The sequence below is a fragment of the Toxotes jaculatrix genome, chromosome 15 (genome assembly GCF_017976425.1).
Source record: "Toxotes jaculatrix isolate fToxJac2 chromosome 15, fToxJac2.pri, whole genome shotgun sequence".
NCBI classification, from domain to species: domain Eukaryota; kingdom Metazoa; phylum Chordata; class Actinopteri; family Toxotidae; genus Toxotes; species Toxotes jaculatrix.
Genome location: NC_054408.1, coordinates 19,760,567 through 19,781,881, shown reverse-complemented (window position 1 = coordinate 19,781,881; position 21,315 = coordinate 19,760,567). Strand labels below are relative to the sequence as shown.

General features: G+C 40.6%; 1 protein-coding gene across 3 annotated transcripts in view; it reads right to left on the bottom strand.

Annotated features, from left to right (window-relative positions):
* Positions 1-21,315, bottom strand: part of adarb1b (adenosine deaminase RNA specific B1b) — a 101,403-nt gene that overhangs the window by 59,127 nt on the left and 20,961 nt on the right. For all 3 annotated transcript variants that reach the window (XM_041057310.1, XM_041057309.1, XM_041057314.1), the window contains one exon: positions 6,503-6,576. The gene's annotated coding sequence lies outside the window, so the exon portion shown is untranslated. The remainder of the gene's footprint in view (positions 1-6,502; positions 6,577-21,315) is intronic.

Here is a 21,315-nt window from a genome sequence, read left to right as displayed (position 1 = left end):
AGAGTGCTAATTATAGCTTGCCCATTAATCAGCGACAGCTGTAATTACACTAATTCCAGTGTGTAATCTGATCAAGGTGAGCAAGATCAAATCACAACCTTTCTCTCCTGCAATGCTTTAAGGGGGTTTCAGCAATGGTGGCGACTGCAGAGAGGTTGTAAAGAAAATTGGTTTAGACCAAAACAATTTGATTTGACTCGGTATGGAAGCTGATTAGTAGGGCAAAGCAAGCATGTGTGTAAACAATGGTATCTCTGTTGTCTGCAAGTCATTGCAGATACTAAATTGCTTTTATTAATTTAACAATAAGAAGATTTTTAGACTCGAAATGAAGGTGCGAGGAGTGGTTAGAGACCTACAATGACAACTACTTAGTCATCTACAGATGTGTGGTTGGGCTTGAATTTGTGTTTTGAGCATTTTTAGATTCACTGTCCACTGGAAACCGGAGTGTTTATTTGCTTCAACAGCCAGAAGTTTTCCACGCTTTATAAAGAAATAGACTGCGTCTCAGGCATATTCAGCAGATTTCAGTCATAGTTTGCTCTTATCTACATTGCCTGTCTAGTTGGAGACCCAAAACAATGATAATTAACTGTGTATTTCTACTTATTTGATGCTTGCTATAAAAGGAAATATACAGTGAGTCAAACACCAGCAGATGGTGTTCTCTACAGACCAAAAGAACATCACAGAAGTTGCTGTTTGAATTTTGCGTGACATGCAATGCAAGTTTTTCCAGTCAGCTCGCCTGTCTTCATTCTCATGTTTTGCGTAGGGATCATATTAGATTTCAGGAAAGAGTGTCAAGTGGAGCCAAACACTAAAAGCAAAATCCTTTTTAATTTTGGTTTTTATTCATGTGTCTAAACTAGACTTGTTGCCAGTCTGATGATGTTGAGCCTGACAGACAGCTGAGAGCCACGCTGTTTTTTCGCCACGCTGAGGTAATACGATATCCCACAGTCTGTTATGTGTTCTGTGTTTGTTCAGAAGCTGTTTGCTGTTGTTCAGTGATCATATTTGAATTGAAGTGCAGCTCTGTGCGCACACATCTGTCAGTGCTCTGTGTGTGGCTGACTGAGGAGAATATTTTGTGTAGACTTTAAATTAAAGCACTTTCATGCATGATGGATTTTTATTACTGTGAGGTGCTTCCATAAGCAGCACGGTACTGTAGTATCTGTGCTCCCCTCTGTAATTACTGTGTGAACTGGATGTCAGATCAGATGGGCTGATCTGAGGTAGATTCATCTGTAAGCTGGTGTTAACTGGCAACAACATGTTTTGTTGAAAGGTGGGATGTGAATGTACGTGTACATGAATGTGTGTGCAAATACTACTGGAGTGTAGAGCAGATCAAGTCTACACCTATGAAACATGACCTTGCATTATTTTGATATGTTTTGGACCAACTTTGGGTCCATGCTGGTAAAAATATATAGAATAAAAAATAAGAATCGGGCCCCACTGATACATCATACATACATACAGTCTGTAGCTTGTTACATATATGCTGGTATAGATTTATTAGTATTATTAGTATATCTACTGAACACATACAGCAGTACAACAAAAGTTAGTGGCAGTTTGGCAGTATATTGTATAGTTTGTCTAAAGAGAACAGCCAAATTGATTCTTCAACCATAAAATGTCCCGCTCTGTATTTATCTTGTTCCCGATTGACCATTTGATAAGTCCTGTCCTCCTTAAGTGACGTTGCTAAGACCAATAAAGTAGGACGTGTTACTATGACATCTGACATGCAACAAGCAGGACTGGCTCACATGCAGTAAAGGAGTAGTACAATGGATGTCCTCAACAGTTTGTTTTTTTTTCATAACCAATAAGCCCACAAAATAATGCAAAGTAGTGATCTTTTAATTTGGTCTTGAAAGTATTGCATTAGGGTTCCTGTAGCAACAATGTGCAGCTTAGAGTAAAAAAAAAAAAACACTAAGCAAACAACCGTTTGCTTTTGCTCTAAGTTCTGCAAGTGCTTTGGCTGCACTTGTGGTTTTGGAAAGATGATAAAAAAAAAAAAGACGCCACCCTCTAAACTCTTTATATAACCAGTATCTTTCTAACTAGAGCCCCACGCACATGCACTTCAGAATGTGGAGAAATACAAAGCTTAACAGGGCTGAACAAGATTAGTTGTTCAGCTATGACCGGACAATTGCTGTTTGGCAAACAGTCAGTTCCTAAATAATACAACTCAAGGAATCCGACTGAGAAATGTTAGTCATGTACTGTGTTTATGTTTTTAAATAATTAATACTGGCCGCTTTCCACTTTATTACCAAAAAATGGCACCGGTATGAGAATTCCAGCATCACTCAGACTCTATTGGACACTCTGCTTCACACATAATCAAAATGCCACAAGTGCATAATCATACCCACACTGACTGTGTATACAACATGTCAGCACTGAATAATAACACCAAGGATCATTGCTTATCCCAGAAGTACACAGAACTGATGTTCGGGTAAAGATACGTAAACACAGCTCTGCCATTGTAGTAAAATGAAGTTTAATCACTGTTCCAGATGCACCAAGTCCCATCTGTAGTTTGTTCAGTGTAACACAGATGTCACCGAGACAGTAAGCAGACTGACTCTGCTGGGTTAAATCTACACGATCAGTGATAGCAGCCGCTTTTGCAGCTTCGCCTCAATGACCACATTGTTTTTGCATCTGGTCACCGCTCCCACTTTCAGGTTCCAAAACAAATGTGGGCTTTGATACCGGATCCGTCCGTCTCCTGTCTGGTCACAGGCATAGAGGGCTGGAAGGAAACCAGTGTGCACGTACAGGACACTTTTGTATGACAGCTAGAGAGGGTAAAAAAAAAAAAAAAAATCTGTGAGAGAAAGTGAGAAACAGATCAACAGAGTGTGGGTGCTGAGTGTGAAAGAACGCAGGTACACTCCAGATGGATTCTTCACAAATAAATAGACGCTCATCAGTGTGATACAGCGTTGTGAACCACTCTGACTGCTGGATCGTACAGAACATATGCTGTACTGAACATATGCATCTGACGAAAGAAACACCAAAATACAGCGACAGCATTCTATCACAACGTAAGGAAAGGTTTATTTTAAGGTGTCACAGAATGCTGATGTTGATTTTCACATTAGACCACATCACTGCACTCAGAAAAGAGTCAGGATCAGCAGCTTTCCAAAAGCAACTTCAGAGACAAGTGATTTATGAGGATTAGAATGTGAGAAGAGAGGATAGATATTGGAATGAATTGATCTTTAAACAAAAGCCAAATTAAGGCATTCCTGTCTCTTTTAAGGCAATAAAACTAAAGCCATTTCATCTTTGTTTCACCTTCAGCCTCTTCCTGTTGTTTGCCTGAATTTTTGGTGATCACACATCAGCATCAACTACCGGTACACACAAACTGCTCTGGGTGAGTTGATCGATTTTATGTGCTACCTGGACAATGGAGACCACGCTTGCTTTTTCTGCTTGTAATTTGGGAACCTAGAAACACATGGCCATCTGTTATGTTTGGCCAATGAGAGCCCCTTTGGACTAGCGTGGGACCGAGGTTTTGAAACTGTGAGCAGAGAGGGAGGGAGAGGCATGAGGCAAAGATGCTGCAGGGGACAGGTGCATGCCGGTGTTCATAAAACAACAGTTAGTTAGTTATTGCAGTCTGCACTGTTGATTTGGTCCACTTATCAACACAGTCTGCAGCTGAAGCTATAATAGTGTCCAACTTTGAAAAACCCCTAGTGTGGGACATAAATTACAGGTAATCATTAACTGGCACATATTTTAAAAAATGAAGAGGCAGAGGGTGATCTCATTTGTTACTGAAAATTATATATTCCTTTAATCATTTCATGGGGCTGGAACTAAATGCTTCAGTAATAGAATCCTGAGCAATGTGGGGAGTAGTGTTAATGGCCCTTCACTAATATGGGTGAGTAGAGCAGTTTTGCTATCAAAATTTCAACAGAACCGCCATATTACTGACCAGAGGGTTAGACGTTAAATATATAAGCAGAGAACTTTTCTGGTGCAGTACTTCAAAGTTCTCCTACGCCTGAAATGTTTCAAGTGAAATATTTTACATTACTTTATGTGACACTGTGCTAAATTATTAGTCCCAGCTGTTGGGACCAAAGGTTACTTTTCCAAAAGTTCACATTTTGTCGGTGTCATGACAAAGATAAAATATGGCTGGTTTTATATCCTGCTGGTATAAAGATTAAATGATTGGAGGCAGCCAACTCTGCAGCAACAACAAGAAAAACTGATTAAATAAGGTGTGTTGTTACTGCACACAGCTCTCATCTTCCATCACTCAGTCAAGATGTGACACTGAGTCATGTAATATATCATAGCCATCAATATATCTGCAACAATGCCACCAAGACAAAATGGGCTTAGTACTATGAAATATGAAATTGATCTATCTTTCCTTTTTATACCTTCCGTGTTTCAATAAAACAAAACGCACAAAAACACTATGATAATCAGCAGCTCACTGAGCTGCACATAAAAATGAACAGGAAGCTTGTCAAAGGCCCGTCTTACTCTCCTACCCCGCAGCAGCACATCACACTCTAGTTGGACGAGTGCTGGCTATCTTGCCTACGCTGCACTAAATATTCATCACAATGATGGAGGTGAGGTGGAAGCAGGAGGGCACGATGCCACGGGTTGTGTTTCCAAACCACACGGGCTACAGGAATGTTGCTGCCATAAACACTCACAAATGTCAGCACACACAGGGAACGGGACATTGGCTAAAAAATCCTGCATTACAAATAGTGGAAATTAACAGAAGTTCTGGCTCACATGTCTGCATGCGAAGGGCTGTTTTGCAGTTTGACAATGTAAGCAAACAAATATGTGCTTACGTCGCCAAGTGCAAAAATATGTGTTGTGTGTGTTTGGAACTGAAACAGAAGCTAATGCTGTCCACACTGTCTGCGGTTTAAGAGTGTCTGCTCTTTGCAGGAGTGGAGGATGGAGGAGGCAGTATGATACAGAGACAGGCAGAGCTGACAACACTGTTTTATGCCTTTCTTTACTTTTTCTCCACCTTTACCCCGGGAGAAATAAGGAAAAAAAAAAAGTCCTCATGAAGACAGCATGGTTCCTTCACCTGAGTGCCACTGGGCACAGCCCCCACCTGCGGTGATCAGAATCTTCTCAAAGTGGCCCTCCTTCTCTGCCTGACAGTTCCTTCCCCCCAGCACCCAGCAGGAAAATGGAGACTATTTAAGATGAGTGCAAGGAGGGCAGTAAATGTCTCCTCTTGTCAATAACACCACCTGTGTCTGAGCTTCCCCTGGCTCTCCACAGTGAGAATAACTGCTCCATGCTATTTAAAATGTTTAACATAAAAATTGAAAAACAAAACTAGTGGCATCTTAAAGGAGTACTCGAGGGACACAGAGTTGCACTTCCACAAAGTTGGGCGACTTGCAAGAGAGAAATTTTAAAAAGAATGATCAAAACTGATGCCGTGAAGGCATCCTGACAAGACATCCTGACTTTTAAGCTCCCTGGACACTGGATCCAACACTTCCCACAATGCCACCCTCCCACAGCACAGGAGTCGCCTTCCTCTCCAAAGTTTGAAACAAAGGTTTCCAGTTTAAGATTTGAAAATCTAAACTGAGATAACCATGATTACTTTATTTTCTGCAGAACCACATTTTCTACATGCTGTGTAGTACTCCCAGTGATGAGTAAACCGATTGTCATCTTGTGTGAGTGAGTCACCACAACATAAAGGGAGAAAGGGACATGTAAACACATTGTACATACTGTATATAAATGTGCTTCCATGCACTATAATCAAATCAGCCTTACAAAACAATGCAAGGCTTTTGAGATTCAGTTGAACTGGGGGTAGACAGGCAGAGAGAGACAAAAAGAGATGGAGGAAGAGTCGAGGATCCCCCCTGATATTTGAGCTATTCTAAAAATAGCCACACTGGAGCTGAGATATGAGCTGTACTCCTCAAAGACCTCAGAGAGCAGAGAGAGAAAGAGAGAGAGCAAAAACTGCATATATCCACCTCATTGTAAAGCTGAGCACTAGGGGTGCAGTGTGTTGCCATCTGGCGCACGTATTAGTTACACCACTGTTTATGAACTCTATCTCACAATGAACATGAACCCTCTTCATTTCTGAATGATTGGTAATGTTACCCCTCATCTGGCTATCAGTCACCGGAGTAACGCCAGGGTTGAAAGAGTCATGTAGTCAACAGACGCTGGGTTTGTCTCTGATATCAATGTCTTTCTGTTGACATGACCAGACTCTGCTGATCAAAGAGGAAAAACAGGGAATGAATGGGTGCTGCTGCCGCCAAGTTTGCATAGTGTACCTGCACGTGTCACCTAAAAACACGTTTAACATGTTTGTGATCTTTGTTCTCATTGAAATGTTGGTCGCCTAGGATTCACAATGTGTTCGAGTGCCAGCTAAATGTCTTAAATGTCAAAGTTCTGAACTCACCGTTTCACTGAGTTATCAAAGGGAAAGCTGTTCTATGTGCCAGTCCTCTGCAGTCCACAAATGCCACACAGCCCCTGCAGGAAAAAAGCAAATCATTAATATATCTATGATGTGGCTCTGTACATAAAGTATTCTGGACAAGATCACTACAAGGTTGCTGTGCTATTATCTTGCTTGTTTTTTTTTTTTTTTTTTTAAAGCGATGAAATCCATTCAACCCAAAGCAGCACTGAAAAGAAAGAAGGCCATGGCAGCCAGTAGGACATCATGGATCATAAGAAGAACCCGATGGCCAGCACCCTCCTGACCTCGCCCCAGGCAGCTGGACTCTGACCTGCACCAACCCCAGCTATACCACAGCACAACAGAACTTAAACCAGAGTGGCAGCAAACATCCAAGACATCCACAGAGGCGCTGAAACAGGGAACAGATGCTGCCACATCGTCCAATCACATTAGTGACTGCGATTCTACTGTTACAGGCACCAGGACAGAGGGATATCTTGAAAATAGAAAATGGAGATGATACTGGAAAAGTTCAGCATGAACCGAACCTGAGTGGCAGGCTTCTAAATAAATTATGACCAAGTTCAATGTTTCCCACAGAATCAGATTGTCTTTGCGGTGGCAGCTGACCACGTCGGTGGGGGTTCGGGGTGGGGGGGGGGTGACAATGCCTGAGCAACCCACACTTCAACAGTGACCAAGAAAATGGAAAAAGAAGTTCAGGCAACGCAAGAGTTGCACATTTAATGCTGATACAAGCTGACACACATAATCAATTCAAGATGATGTACCTGTATTATCATTTATGTACTGAAATCTCAGAACAAAATGTAAAACCTCATGATCATACTCAAACAAATTAGATTCTTTAAGCTTTAAAAAGAGACTTGTGGGGTGAGTGTTGCAGACCACATGGTATCCAGCTTGGGCATATGGGCAACACTTTCCATCTACCGCACCCTCCCAAGTCCAGTGGATACATGTCTATGTGTGTGTGTGTGTGTCTTCATAATCTATATTCAAGGCATCCACCAAGGTGCTCTACACCTCTCTGAGCTGCCACAAGGATTTTTTGCACTGGAGTCACCTTCCTGAAAGTTAGCCTCAATTTGCATAGTTTTACCTGCAACGTGTGCAAACTCCTCATTTATGCTCTTCATATTCACACCACTATATCTCAGCTATCTCTGACCCACAAGTCCCATCATTGATAGTACAGATAAAACACTTTGTTTTTAAGTAAATGACCTTCAGTGAATCCAAAACACCAATAAACAAGGAATGTCCTTGACACAGACTTACATTTACCAACCCCAAACAGCATGTACACTATTGATATGACTTTATTTTTCAATCATCATTTTACAGGCGTGTGGTTTGATGTGATCTAAATGCGGAAATGTTAACAATCACGATAAGTCAGCACTGAAAGTGGAGCATCTATGCACTGAATGTGCAAGAGCTTTGGCTGTTTTAGTGTAAGATTTGTTACATAAGTCAGCTGGGAGTTGCTATGACTCACCTTGTGTTTTCTCCCTCTTGTGTCTTGTGACCAAGCAATGGAACAGAAGAGGAGGACAGGCTACGCTAGTACTTCTGCAGCCTTGTCTCTAAGGGAACAACAGCACGCTACTGCAAATTTAACAGAAGTGTAAGCATTAATTTGAGTTTAAGAACATTCAATCTGCACTATCTGCTCTGGGGCTTCTGTCTCGCCTCCTCCACTAACTATCGAGAGCAAAGCAAAAACAATCTGAGGGCTCATGGTGACAGCAGAGTCTGAAGGTCACTTGTGCTTAAATTGTGAGGATGTGTGGTGAAACTCAGCCCCATAACGAAGTGAAATCTCTACTCTGCTGAAATGTAGGAGATAACTTGTATTCCGTTTCTGTGACCCTTGCTTGCCCCCCCCTCGTCAACAGTAGCAAATGAATCTGCATTATGCGGTTCATCCTGACACTCATTTCCACTGTGATGCTAAGTCTGTTACAAAATCCACAGCAGCTGCAAATCTTATTGAAAACAGCTCCTGAGTCAGTGGTTTTTGTTTTTTTTTTCCTCTTAGTAACAACCGCTGCAGTTTCACATGAGCAGCCAAACATGCTGGCAGATGTCAATTGTAATAAATTAAAGAAAACAACTTGTGAGCAATTTCATGTTAATGAATCAGCAACAAAACGTTTGGGCGGCTGATCTGTAAACGGTCATGTAGCTTCTTATGGCTAAACTTGTGAAACCTGAAGACTGAACAGTTTTCAAGTGCTGCTGGTAATGGAGTCTGCCCCGAGCTCATCCAAACTCCCAACACTGTGCAATTAACCCTGTTTCCAGAGTGAGAGAAAGTTCACTTGCATTTCTGACATCAGGCTAAAACCCAAAACACTGTTCAATAATTAGTGTTTCTTCCTTTCAGTTAGTTAAGAAGAGGTGAGACTGCTGTTCAGAAAACAGGGCTGCAGTGTTAGTGGATCGATAGTTGTGTGATAACAGCCTCAGACCATCTGTGTTCTCAGTTCAGAATATGGTTAAATCTCTCTCTCATGCCCTTTTCTGTAAGGTTCGGAAAACATAACAATCCCAGCCTCATTAAGATAAAACCTCAAAAAAAAAAAAAACCCATATTATTCAGCGTTGCATACTGACAAAAGCATTTGCATACCAAACTGATAAATGTGCCCTGAGTGTTACAGTCCTCTCTCCCAGCTGTCTTTGTGACCGTACAAGTCAGTGAAGGAAGAATCTGTCACCCCTGAAGTTATCTCTTTATCTCACTCTAGTCATCATTTTTTTTAAAGTTAAAAAGTCCTCCTCGCCCCCCCCTTTTTTTTTTTCAAAGTGCAGAGAATATGAACATCAAGAACATTAGCTCAGATGGGTTTCTATGTCAAAATAAAATTTAAATAAAAATTTTAATAATTTTTCTTTTTTATTTATTTGAAAACACAAAAAAGCTACAGCCCATGCCCATGCCCACATCTTCACAGACACCGACTGATAACTGAAAGAAAGAAAAGATTGTCATCCATGGCAAGAAATATTTCTGCAAGGTTGTTGAAGGTAATTCTAATTGATAAGTATTGGCTCTGTAAAAGCCAGTTCATTTCTGATCTGTTGTTTGTGATATCCCAGAGCACTCTGGATACAGCCGTTATGAAAAACACCCTCCCGTGCCCTTCTTTACAACACTGGAACTCGAGCTTAATAGACAGTGATATTGGAGGTGAATCAGCGAGTGCACAGGGTAAACAAAGAGCAGCCTTCGGTTACACTTAATGATGAATGACAGTATGAGTTGGCAAGTGTAAACATCCTTTAATTTTACATGACCTCTTTCCAGTGTCACTGACACTTATTATGCACTGTTCAGAGCTATTTGACTGTTCTTTGTTTAGTCTACTGTATTTTCGGTTTTCGGTTTGTTCTGCCTTTAAATCTCTCTGAAAGATGCTGCTGAATTTGACATCTTATTCTTCAATCGATCGATAAACTACATCGAGATTCTGAAGTATCTCAATTTCTGACCTTGTTTTAAAAAACCCTTTGCATATTGTCGCAGGTGAAAGCGACAGGCCAGATGATGCTGTGACGGTGATGGATGACTGCAACAAACGTCAGCGAGCTTCAGTATCATTATGCAGATGGTGTGACAGCTGATGGCTTTTTGAGCCTGTTGGCTGCCAAAAAGCCTTCACTTCTGAAAACTGAAGTCAGGGATTAAGATGGAAGTCACATACTGGGGAAGTTTGCGAGGGAGGAGGGAATGACTCACTCTCACTCACTCCAAATGCTGCTGCTAAGGTATCGTTGAGGAATTAACAACTACTCAGTCCAGTGATGCTGCTCAGGAGCTAACAGCAGAAGGTTATGCTGAATGTTAAGGGAACGGTCAGCAAACCTTCCCTGGTTAATAAAAGTTTTGTTTTTTGTGTGCGAAATGTAGCCGGATAAAATCCCTCCATCCTTTGAATTACAGGTGATCAAAGCTGCCCTCTTAATGTCAGAGTGTGACATGAACGCAATACTGATGCAACCCTGGTTTGTGTCAGCTGAGAGCTTTAATGAATTACTTTAAAAACAACAAAGCGCTAAGCCATCCTGAGGCTGAAATAAATTGCAGAATGAAAACACATTATCTGTGTGTGTGTATTAGTGGTGAAGTTCACTTTTCCAATGCCTATCCTATTTCTGTCTACTCACATCTTTTCTTTTCCCCGTCCCATCCGTTTTTTTTTCTTGCTTGCTCAGAAAAAAACAAAAAACAAAACTTTTTCTCCTTTGACACCTCTGTTGACAGCTTTGTGCATCTTGCCAGTTCACAAGGCAGCAAAAGAAACATATCAGCCCAACACCCACAAGGAGCCACAGTGGGATCATTTTCAGCTGATACTTGACTAAATGCCAAAAGAAGAAAAACAATATTTAGGGCCAACAGTCAAAAGTATGCCTGAATAATAAATCATTTATGCAATTACCATTGATTTTAAGGCCAACCGTGGAACACTGTAAAAATCATTTTATTGTTTGATACGGTGGGTGAGATGGTCCCCTTTCCATGACTAATCTTAAAGAGCAACACATAATTTAGTTTGATTGAATTACTTCTGGGTCACTGTTTTTGAATACATGCTCTGCTTATAACAGCAATAACCAATGACCAGCCACTCTGAGTAGACTGCTGAATTCAGCATGAACTGTATTGTTGCATTTAACTTCTATGTAACTCTGAAAGGAGAAACTGAGCATTCATTTTCGTTTTTACAAATGAAAAGCGGAAGTCAAAAGCAATTAAAGCCACCCTTGTTCTTTTCAATACACTTTAGAGGAGTTTTGCTGTTATATACTGACTTGGCCTGGTGTGGCCAGTAGCTTACAGCAGCAAATGTTAGCTAGCATTTTTCTATATGTTATTTTATAAAGTTAGCAAATTAACACACACACACACATATATAATTTACTAACTTTATGAATCTTACCATACTTGTGCTACTGCTACTATTTTTTAGCGTTAATCATTATCCTGTAATTCTTGTGGCCACTGTGGTCAAAAGTGAAAATATCTTTAAAGTGAGTGGAAAACATTAAATAAATAAATAAATAAATGAATGAATGAATGAATGAATGATGAATTGCTGGTAGAAAAAAATGACACATCTGTTATTCAGAAGTTTGGGTGGGTTTTTTTTTTTGTCTAATCCAAAAAAGACGATGCAGAGCATAAAACAATTACTCTCAACACAAAACAAGCACAACACTTAACAATCTCTGGTGACCCTCAGCTACTGATGTCAACAGACTATTTCAGTATTATCACAGCAATAATAACAGCAGAGCTCTTCTTTAAAGCAAAACTGCTAATTACACCAAGAGCTGCATACCTCGGCGTTTAAGAGCAACTCTTGACATGATTACAAAAGTCTACATGTTGGTCGCCAGAGGGAAACACCGAGACTTCATAAATAATTGTCACCCTTATAAAGCGAAATTATGTCTGAGAGCCCATGCCTGGATAACTCAGTCTGACACAGGGTGCTCATACTGTACACACACAAATGCACAGACACGCCATCAGGCTGATTAACCCTCCGGCTTTAGTACACAGTATAGATTATGAGTCACAACCACTCATTAGAAGGGGACTAAACAGAGCGGCTGCATTAAAAGAGGTCACTCTCGTTTGACTGACTCTGTCACATACATTGTGACCCCATGGTGTCACCATGGGCAAAACTGTGTGCGCATCTGTGCGTGTGCGTACGTGCTAATGGTATCGACAAGACCTATGCATTTTGCTTTCAGCCCAGGCCCATAAATTCTTCTAAAAATATCTGGACATACTGTAAGTAGTTGAGTATGCGCTGTAGTTTTATCCTATCTGTGCTCATTGCAGAGTCTGCAGCCTCAGCAGCTTTACTTTGTTTGAGTAATGACTGCATGCTACACTGTAGGCAACACAGACACACACACGTAAGTTCACTCTAAATAAATAACTGACTTGAATCTGCTCTCTATCACTACAGCATGCAGCATGCCCAATTTAGTTTGGAGATAAATAAAACTCACGATTTGATGTTGTTGTTTTAGTTTTAGGTGCTGCTGTCCGTCCAGTTGTGTCAATGTAATGGTGACACCTGATTCATCGTGAGAGGGTCATGAATTTAGGGCAATCTATCCAATAGTAGTTGAGATATGTAAGTGGATAAATGTTGACCTGCTGGTGGCATAAGATAAAAAGCTGCCATCCCTAAGGCTGTGCTGCTAGTGTGACAGGTAAAAAAAAAAAAAAAAAAAAATCAAGGAGGAGAAAAATTCCATTGGTTGTACCTTTACTTCACTTTTGGCAAATACAACAGATGGGTTCAGTTAGACAACATCCTCTGTGGCCTGGAGGGTTTAGCACTGGCTCTTCCTGCACTGGTACCATGTGTAAACACAGAACAAATGAGGTCCTGTCCTGAATTAAAAGTAAAACAGACCAATCAGGTTCAAGCCTGGGCTTAATCTATCAGTGTGTCTGAGCAAACATTAACTTCATAGTGAACAAAACCAAGAATATTAAGATGATGTGCTTAAAGCAAGGTAACTGGGCAGAGTTAGAATCTTCCCATCCATGTCTATGTCTTGATGATTTACTTTAATCTACTTTAAAATCTTGTCATTCAGTGCACTACAGAAATGTCAAACGCTGAAGGGCTGAACTCCCTTTAGAAAGGCTTTTGTTTGGACACATTTCATTCAGTCATCACTTTTTCCAGATGACACAACTCTCTGGAGTGTACATTACTCATGTCTCTATGACAACCCATCAAACTGTATTTATGATGATGTGTGACAGCAGTGGACTGAGTACCTCAAGCTGGATATTTGCTGAGTGTGGCTTGTGCTGAACAGGTGAGCTAACCTTAGAAAGAGAGTCAGAAAGCATTATACACAGAGCAGAGACAGGACGGAGCAGGAGGAGAGGTATACCACACGCAGTGAGGGTACAGAGTCCTGTGCAGCAGACTGTGACAAATAATACAATCTGTAATGCATTCAAGCTGAAAAACTAATCAGAGGACACTTTTCTCTCCCTTTTCTCTTTCCCTCCTTTTTAGTGCGTCTTTTTGTACAATCGTATGCAATTCCAACTTGACAATGTTTAAGAATCTGCATAAGAATATGCACTCATACAGCATGAAAGTGTGGGTACGTCTGCTGCTGTGCTCACGTTTCTCCCATCCACCTCCACTTGCAAGAGGCAGAAGTTGCCTTTAATGAATTAAAGTGCAAATGCACTATATTTACTTTTATTGTCAAGTGTGTGGCTGCCAAATGCCAGGAGCATCAGTCAGGATTGAACTGTTTACTAAAGTTATAGGTCAGCACAAATGTCAGAGCAGAGGGCAGAGTTTAGTGCTTTTTTTTTTTTTTTTTTTTTTCTAACAGTCTGACAATGTCAAGTCTTGAAAACTTCACTGGACAAACAACAAATAACATTTCCTCACTTTCCATAATCCAAGTTATCCCACTAAGCAGATGCAGACGCAGATACAGAAATTTTCGGGGAATGAAGTACAGCTAACACAAGCCGCATCCTCTGAAATTATACAACCATATACCAATCCTATCATCATATCAGTCCTGTCCCAAACTGCATCACTCCGACCAACACCAGCAGGGCATGTTCTCTCACATGACAGTTGGTGTAGATTAGTGGTTCTCAAACTGGGGGACGGGCCCTCCTGGAAACAATAACCTGGAAACAAAATGTGCTCTGATGCTTGCAAGACTATCAAGATCAAGGTTTACAAGCTTTATCCAGACAGAACAAGATGCACAAGATGGGCAGATTTTTGGAAGTCAAGATAAAGTGGTGATGGCAATCCAAAATAACAAAGCCGATACGTCTTTTGTGTCTTTTGATTTGGGTCACTTTTTTTTTTTAGCTTGAAGGCTTAGCTTTGTTAATTTGTGATTGGTTAAATAAAACTGGTTTATTTCCACAGATGTCTATGCTGTTTTTTTTTTTTTGTTTTGTTTTTTTGACATCCAAAAGGAGGCATGACAAAAAACACTACTTCTCCACATACAATGCCACTTGGGAAAAATGGAAATAAGCTGTTAACACAACACTTACATACTATCACAGTAAAATTGTGAGCCATTCCAAAACAGTGAGCAGACAGACACTGAAATGTTCCTTAGAGCTGGAGAATCAAGGGAAAATTCTCCACTGTTAATATAAAAACATTGACTACAGCTGCTTTAAGGTCAATATGATAAAGCCTTTATTAGATAAAGAACCCCATGTGTGATTGTGGAAGTGATTGTAGGAAATCAAATGACTGATTATTATGATAAAGCATTTGTTGAGATATCCGTGGCCTTTCATGGGAACCTTAATCATCAACATGCAAAAGTGGGAGCTGTGTAACAGAGTTGAACATGGTGCCAACCGAACATATGGAAACCAGTAAGGGAGAAGAAGCGGGGAGCTGTGTTGTGGCCTGGCTATAGTGACGCACGTCTGGGAGCCTGACTATTTTCAGTCTCCTTAACAGCTTCCTTTTACAACTCAGCTCCACCCTTGCCGTTCCTGCCAACCACACTGGCCACCAGTTAGTGACACAGGCTCTGTTGAGTCGGGTCCCGCATCCAGTCAACAACAGAGCCTTTGTCATTATTAACAGCTTTAAAGTGATTTCACAACTGCCAAAATGTGTCAGGACACAAGACAGAAAAAGACCTGTGTCAAGCAGGGAAGAAGGTAAGATTATAACCTGTGCATGTGGGCCACCCGTGAGGCATGCCAATGGCAAGGCCATGGCTAGTAATGACTAATGCCGAAAAGCATATACAAAAATAAAGGTGAACGTTCACTCTGAGAGTGGTGAAGACGTGTGTGGTGGAATAGAAACAAAAACAGGAATCACCAGCAACAGCTACAAATGAGTGGAGCCGATCAGAATGATGTAGATTTAACACGAAATTTAGGCCTGGAGATGTTTTAATGTGTGTGTGTGTGTGTGTGTGTGTGTGTGTGTGTGTGTGTGTTCATGTCCACGCTCAGACCCTGCAAAAATAATTCCCTCAAAGCAAGTGTAATGCAGCGGGTTTTCCTGAGCCACCAGCTTTTCTCCTCTTTTCTGTCTTCCTTTCTCATTCATTTGATGTGCTTCCTCCTAATCTTCCCTGGGCTGTCGACCTCACAGAGACAGAGGACACACTCAACCATTCAGCCATAGCTACTCATTCACATAGCAGAGAAAGCTTTCCTTGTTCAGTGAGCTTAAGTGTTTGCCTCCGTGTGTGTGTGTGTGTGTGTGTGTGTGTGTATGTGTTCATTTTTAACAGTATAATTTGCTGCATGGTATCAGAGTCACCGGCTGCAGAGGGAAAATTTTCTACATCCAATCCATCGTGGTGGTGAATTACAATTCTGTAAGCGAGTGCGGTACTCTACTCAGCTATATTTTTCTACCCATGAATGGGAACTCTGTGATTCAGCAATGAGTGTTGATGATTCAATAGCTTAAAGGGGAATGTCACCAATTTTTTCAGAGCAAAATGTGTTTTCTTCAACCCCTCTAGGAACTACCAGGCCCAGCTGCCGTCATGACTTCTTACCTTGGATGCTTATGTTGCACGCTCCCTTTCATTTCAGTGGAGTACAAGATCAACTGAGGACAAAATGTTGGAAATATGAAAGCAAACTGGGACCTTATTTGAGAGAGCTAAATTATTCTTAACTTTTATTTTATTTTTTGCAAAAGAAAACAGCAACTGCATCTCACAAAAGTTCTACTAATATTATCTTTAGAATGTATTTCACTGCATCTGCAGAGATAAAGAGGCATCTCCCGCCATCGCCGTGGTAGTGTTTATTTTTAGATTGTTTACCCCAAATTTTGCATCCTTTAGCGTCTGAACTCAGAAATCTGTGAGACACAGCCACTTCTGCCTGAGTCCTGAGCATTTAGTCATTCCCTCGCTGCCACACTTTTGTTTGTTGTCATTGTTGTGGTTGATGTACCATATGTGCACTCATTTTTCATCCCCTACCATAAAGTGTAGCTAAAAGCAGATGAAAATTGGTGGCTGTTTGTGAAACTAAATAAGCATTTGCAAAACAGTCAACGGGAATTATTTAAGTCAGTGTGTTTATGTCTGTTTATGATGCTAAAAAATCTGAACCAAGGTACATGAACTGCTTGTGACCTGATACAACTGAGTCTGGCAATTATGGCTCTAAAATAAAACCCTTCAAAGTTTAGTGAAAGTATGTTAAAAAAAAAAAAAAAAGGAGGCATGCTACAAGTGGTTAATGTCTTAAGTCTTAAGACCAGCAGGCAAATACCAGACCAAAAAGGTCAATCAGCAATGCTTTGATGCCCTTGAATCAGACATTTCACTGCTACAGAGGAGCATTTGAAGTTAAGAAAAATAAATCTTTTACAAAGTGGTTTGAGGAAGTAAAAGTGCATAACTGTATGAAGGGAGCTGCTGAGAAAGAGCATGCACATGGTATAGCAACTTCGCAAACCCTTCTCCGATTATGGCCACAGGCTTTTGTAAATCCCTCCATCCCTGCAATGATAAAATGCATCGTTCCTCCAAGTGATTTCAAAGTCCAGTCAGCCGTGTCTGAGATATCACTTGTGACACATGGACAAACAGTGGAGAATACCCTTGGGCCAACTGGTGTAATTGCCAGGATGGAGTGGCAAAAAACAGTTATCATTCCCTACAGGTTTAATTAGAGCATGATCAATAAGAGAATGTGTCCTAAAAATAAAAACAAAGGAAGACAATTTCATTTAATTCTTAAAAATCAAGACAGACCGTTGTCATAACAAAAAAATAAAATGCTTTGCAGCGACAGCAACGTAACCTATAAGTGAAACCGCAAGTGACCAAGCCCTCAGAAGAAAAAAAAAACACCACAGTGCCAAGCACGATTTGTCATTTATGTCCAGCAACCATAATCAAGGCATGTTCCCCAGCTGTGGGGTTGTGACACAAGGACAGCCATTTAATTGTTATCACAGTCCAACAATGTACAGTGCCTTCAGAGAGTAAATACATACATGACAGTTAAATCAATTAATATCAATTAGCAAACTCCACTTCAGAGCTTCAGCCAGGAGCGAATCACATACAGGACTCTAATCTGTGCCTCAAAGCAACATGTCTGCTCTGAGCTCCATTAAAAGAACATGTATAACATGCCTGTAAACAGTGTCAGCAAACTGTAGTTATTTGGATTAGGCTGCAGGAATTCATGAGCCAACTCTACAGGCTACGTCTGGGCGAATGAGATTCTCGGAGGACAATTCAAATTAAGCTGCACTTGGTTGTCTGTTGTTTCGTGCTGAGCCATTACAAGTGGCAAGCCTAGTTAAGAGAGTATTCAAAAACAGAATAACAAATTGAGCTCCTGCGTGGATGCCTGCAACACAAATGCAAGTAGTGCATGGATTTGAATGAAGTTATTAGAATATAAACGCTAATTTGTTAAATTTTATTAGAACAATTCATTTTCCTATTTTTCAAGAAGAAAAACTAAAAGGCGGTAATGTTAATGTTAATGTTAAAAACTGCATTACTCCAAAATGTATTGTGGGTCCTTTGCAATATGAAGAATAAAACCTTATACAAATGAACACTGAGTCTGATTTCTAATTACAGATTGACCACTGCTGCAAAGGAAGCTGCATCTGTGATATAACATCTGGGTGAAGCAGGTGTGAAAACTGCCACTCTGTTGAACACTGCTTTATTTGGCACACACAGGGGGACAGCAGGACAGGGCAGGAGACAGATTTAGACTATAGTGGCCTTTCATGTCTTCAACACTGTACCAAACCCATATGACAATTTCAACTATTTCAATGGCCAAAACAAAAGTGTAGCAAATAAAGAGACGTGTGTAAAACGCAAAAGGACTGAAGCCCTCTGTTCAGCGCTGCCACATCAAAACAGTATTTTTTACCACATGATCTCACCACTGTTGCTCAGCTGCATTCCACTTGTGTTGTCCACACAAGAGTTGTTCTAACATACTGCAGCTAAAAGAGGGTCTGGTTAATTGTAAAACAACTGCAGCATCAAAATATTTTTCCTTCAACGGATTTTTCAAGTTCAGGGACAGAAAACACACTTCCTTTTGGGGACACATCAAAAACAGTCCTGTATTAGGTCTTAATTAGCAGCACTGCATGCAAATGAACTGAACTGTAGCTGTGCTTATTTCCATTTTCAGACCCAGTTATGTAAATACCACGCTGAACAGCAAACATGTGGTGGCATGAAATATTGTAGCCGTGATGGTGATTTACGATTGCTGAATCAACCCCGCCTCGTGTCTATGTGCTCGCCTGGCAAGCTCTGTGCGTGAGTCTCTGGCCCCCTTACATGTATCAGCATGGTCAGAAGCTGGAGCTACAACAGCTGCTGTGACACACAGCTCAAGGTGGCAAGCAAGACGACGCAAACCACACCCCACTGCCGCAATATGCGTCAAAAGTCGTACTCCGTCTTAACTCCATAATGTCTACCCATCTACACAAACGTGATATATATATATATATATTTTTAGATTGCGTCACTTACACATTTTGAGGATTTCATCATCTCCATTATGTCCATCACGAATAAATGTTTATAACCAGAACTTGCCTGAGAATCATCCTGTTTTTTAAGATTTCTATATTTTCAAAGTAAACCAGTCATAACTGTCTGTACATCCATGGGTATACTGCAAACATAAACAGCTAACAGCTAATTTGGCGCACTTTTAATGGTGCAATTTTGCTAAAATGTAAACAAATGTAGGCTAAAACATGGGGCTCCAAATGTAGCCCACAGCTAACTTACTCCATGTCAACTTTATACTTCCTCTTACCCCAAAGTATCCAAGTTACAGCAACTGTAGTTTCAAAACTAAGAGCATGAGAGAGAAAGGTAAGCAAAGAACAATAAGAGTGACAAAATCTATTACTATTACCTTATTTCATGCCGCACAACAAATATTTACTCAAGGTCAGAATGTAAAAGTCAACAATTGCCAGCAATTCTTCCTTGGAGAGGGATTCGAGGTCTGACCAGGACTTAGAACAAAATATGATGTCTTCTTGATATTTGGGCATATAAGACCTTCCTGTGGTTATCTTCTCCATCCTGTCGTCTTTTCATTTAACCAATGAATGTCCTCATGTGGCTTTTAGTGATGCACTCTGGCTCACTTGTTTCTGTGAGACAAAAAATTTGAACCAAATGGAAAACGCAACAAATTTCCCAACTCATCCACTGATTCAGATGAGAGCAAACTAACTTTAGATTTGAAAACACCCTTTGTTGATCAGTGCATTACATGACCCAATTATGGTTTCTGGCAGTTTATAAGACAAAAATGGCATAATTCTACTTTCTTCTCTTCTAACGTTCTTTAGCTCTAATAGCAGTGGTAACGCTGCCAAATTTCAATGAAACTGTGGTTCCTCTAAAATTTGCCTCAAGGAAACAAAAATCGTGCCAGAGATGCTTGGCCACACCCCTCTGAGTCGGCACAGAAGTTCTCACTGATGACAGACGACATATAACTGTCACTGAGCAATCAATCAAAAGCTTTTGTCTTGGAGGTTATGATGGCTACACTGAATGGGTCATGTTCGACTGCAAGGGTGAGGTGGGGGGGTTGGTGTTGAATTTGTATGGAAATACACACACACAGAGGCCCAGTTCACTGGCTGACTAACCACAATCCAATTCATCTCTGCCACAGAGCAATCAAACACTGACCTCATAAATCATAAAAGCTGTCATCATTGTCTGTGCTCCTGTTTGCTGCCCACAGACTACGAACTAGTGGAGGGAAAATTAATATTATAAGAGTCATTGAGCTGTGGACTCGAGTCAGACCTCAGCCAGCATCACTGGGATAAATATTTCATTTTCTGTGGTCCTTCTACTGGTACAGCAGAGCTGTACTCCATTCAGACACGTGTCAGAGGTCTGGAAAAACTACGAATATGCCAAAGGTCGAAAGTGCAAATGCAAAAGTCTGTCTATTGACTGTGTGTGGGGGGGAAAAAAATCCATGTTTACTGATCAGTAACCTCCAATATATGGTAAGGGCATTTTATAGGATAGTTAAAATAAGAATTAGTCAATGTGCCTCAGTCATAACACACTGTATTCATAGAGACCAAGTCTCGTGTTTCTCTGGGCCCATTTTCCCACTATTGCATAAAAATTGGTACAAACTTTGCAGCAGTAATTCATCCTTGTCGGGGTCGTACAGAAGCAGAGCAGCCAACGCGACCTTCTCCTTTGAAACTTTCTCCAGCTTGTCCTTCGGGATCTACGTGACCTGTGATGTCATCCCTCCATGCACCATAAGCATGAGTCTAATTTTTCTATATTCTGATGTAAACTTTCCACAAGTAGATGGTTTGCACACTGAAATAAGGATTTCTGCCTTTAAATAGGATTATCTGGGCAGAATGTGCATCTATGCTAAGTACAATCCTAATTTACAAAGAGTATAAATATCATATAGTATAAACAAATCAGTAGACTACATGTTTTATCAGTCTTTTCCTCTTGTTCCTTCCTTTTTTTTAGTTTTTAGAAACTAATTAAAAATGAATAGATGCTTGTCCTCATTTACAAGCACAGGCATTAGATGCATTTCTGATTCTCTGAAATCTGAAATGTTGAAATGTTTCCTCAGATTAAATGGTCACAAACAACCACCCAACTCCACACACAAGCACAATTCACCACATGTGATTGACAATGCATCTTAGAGGAGATTCTGTCTTACT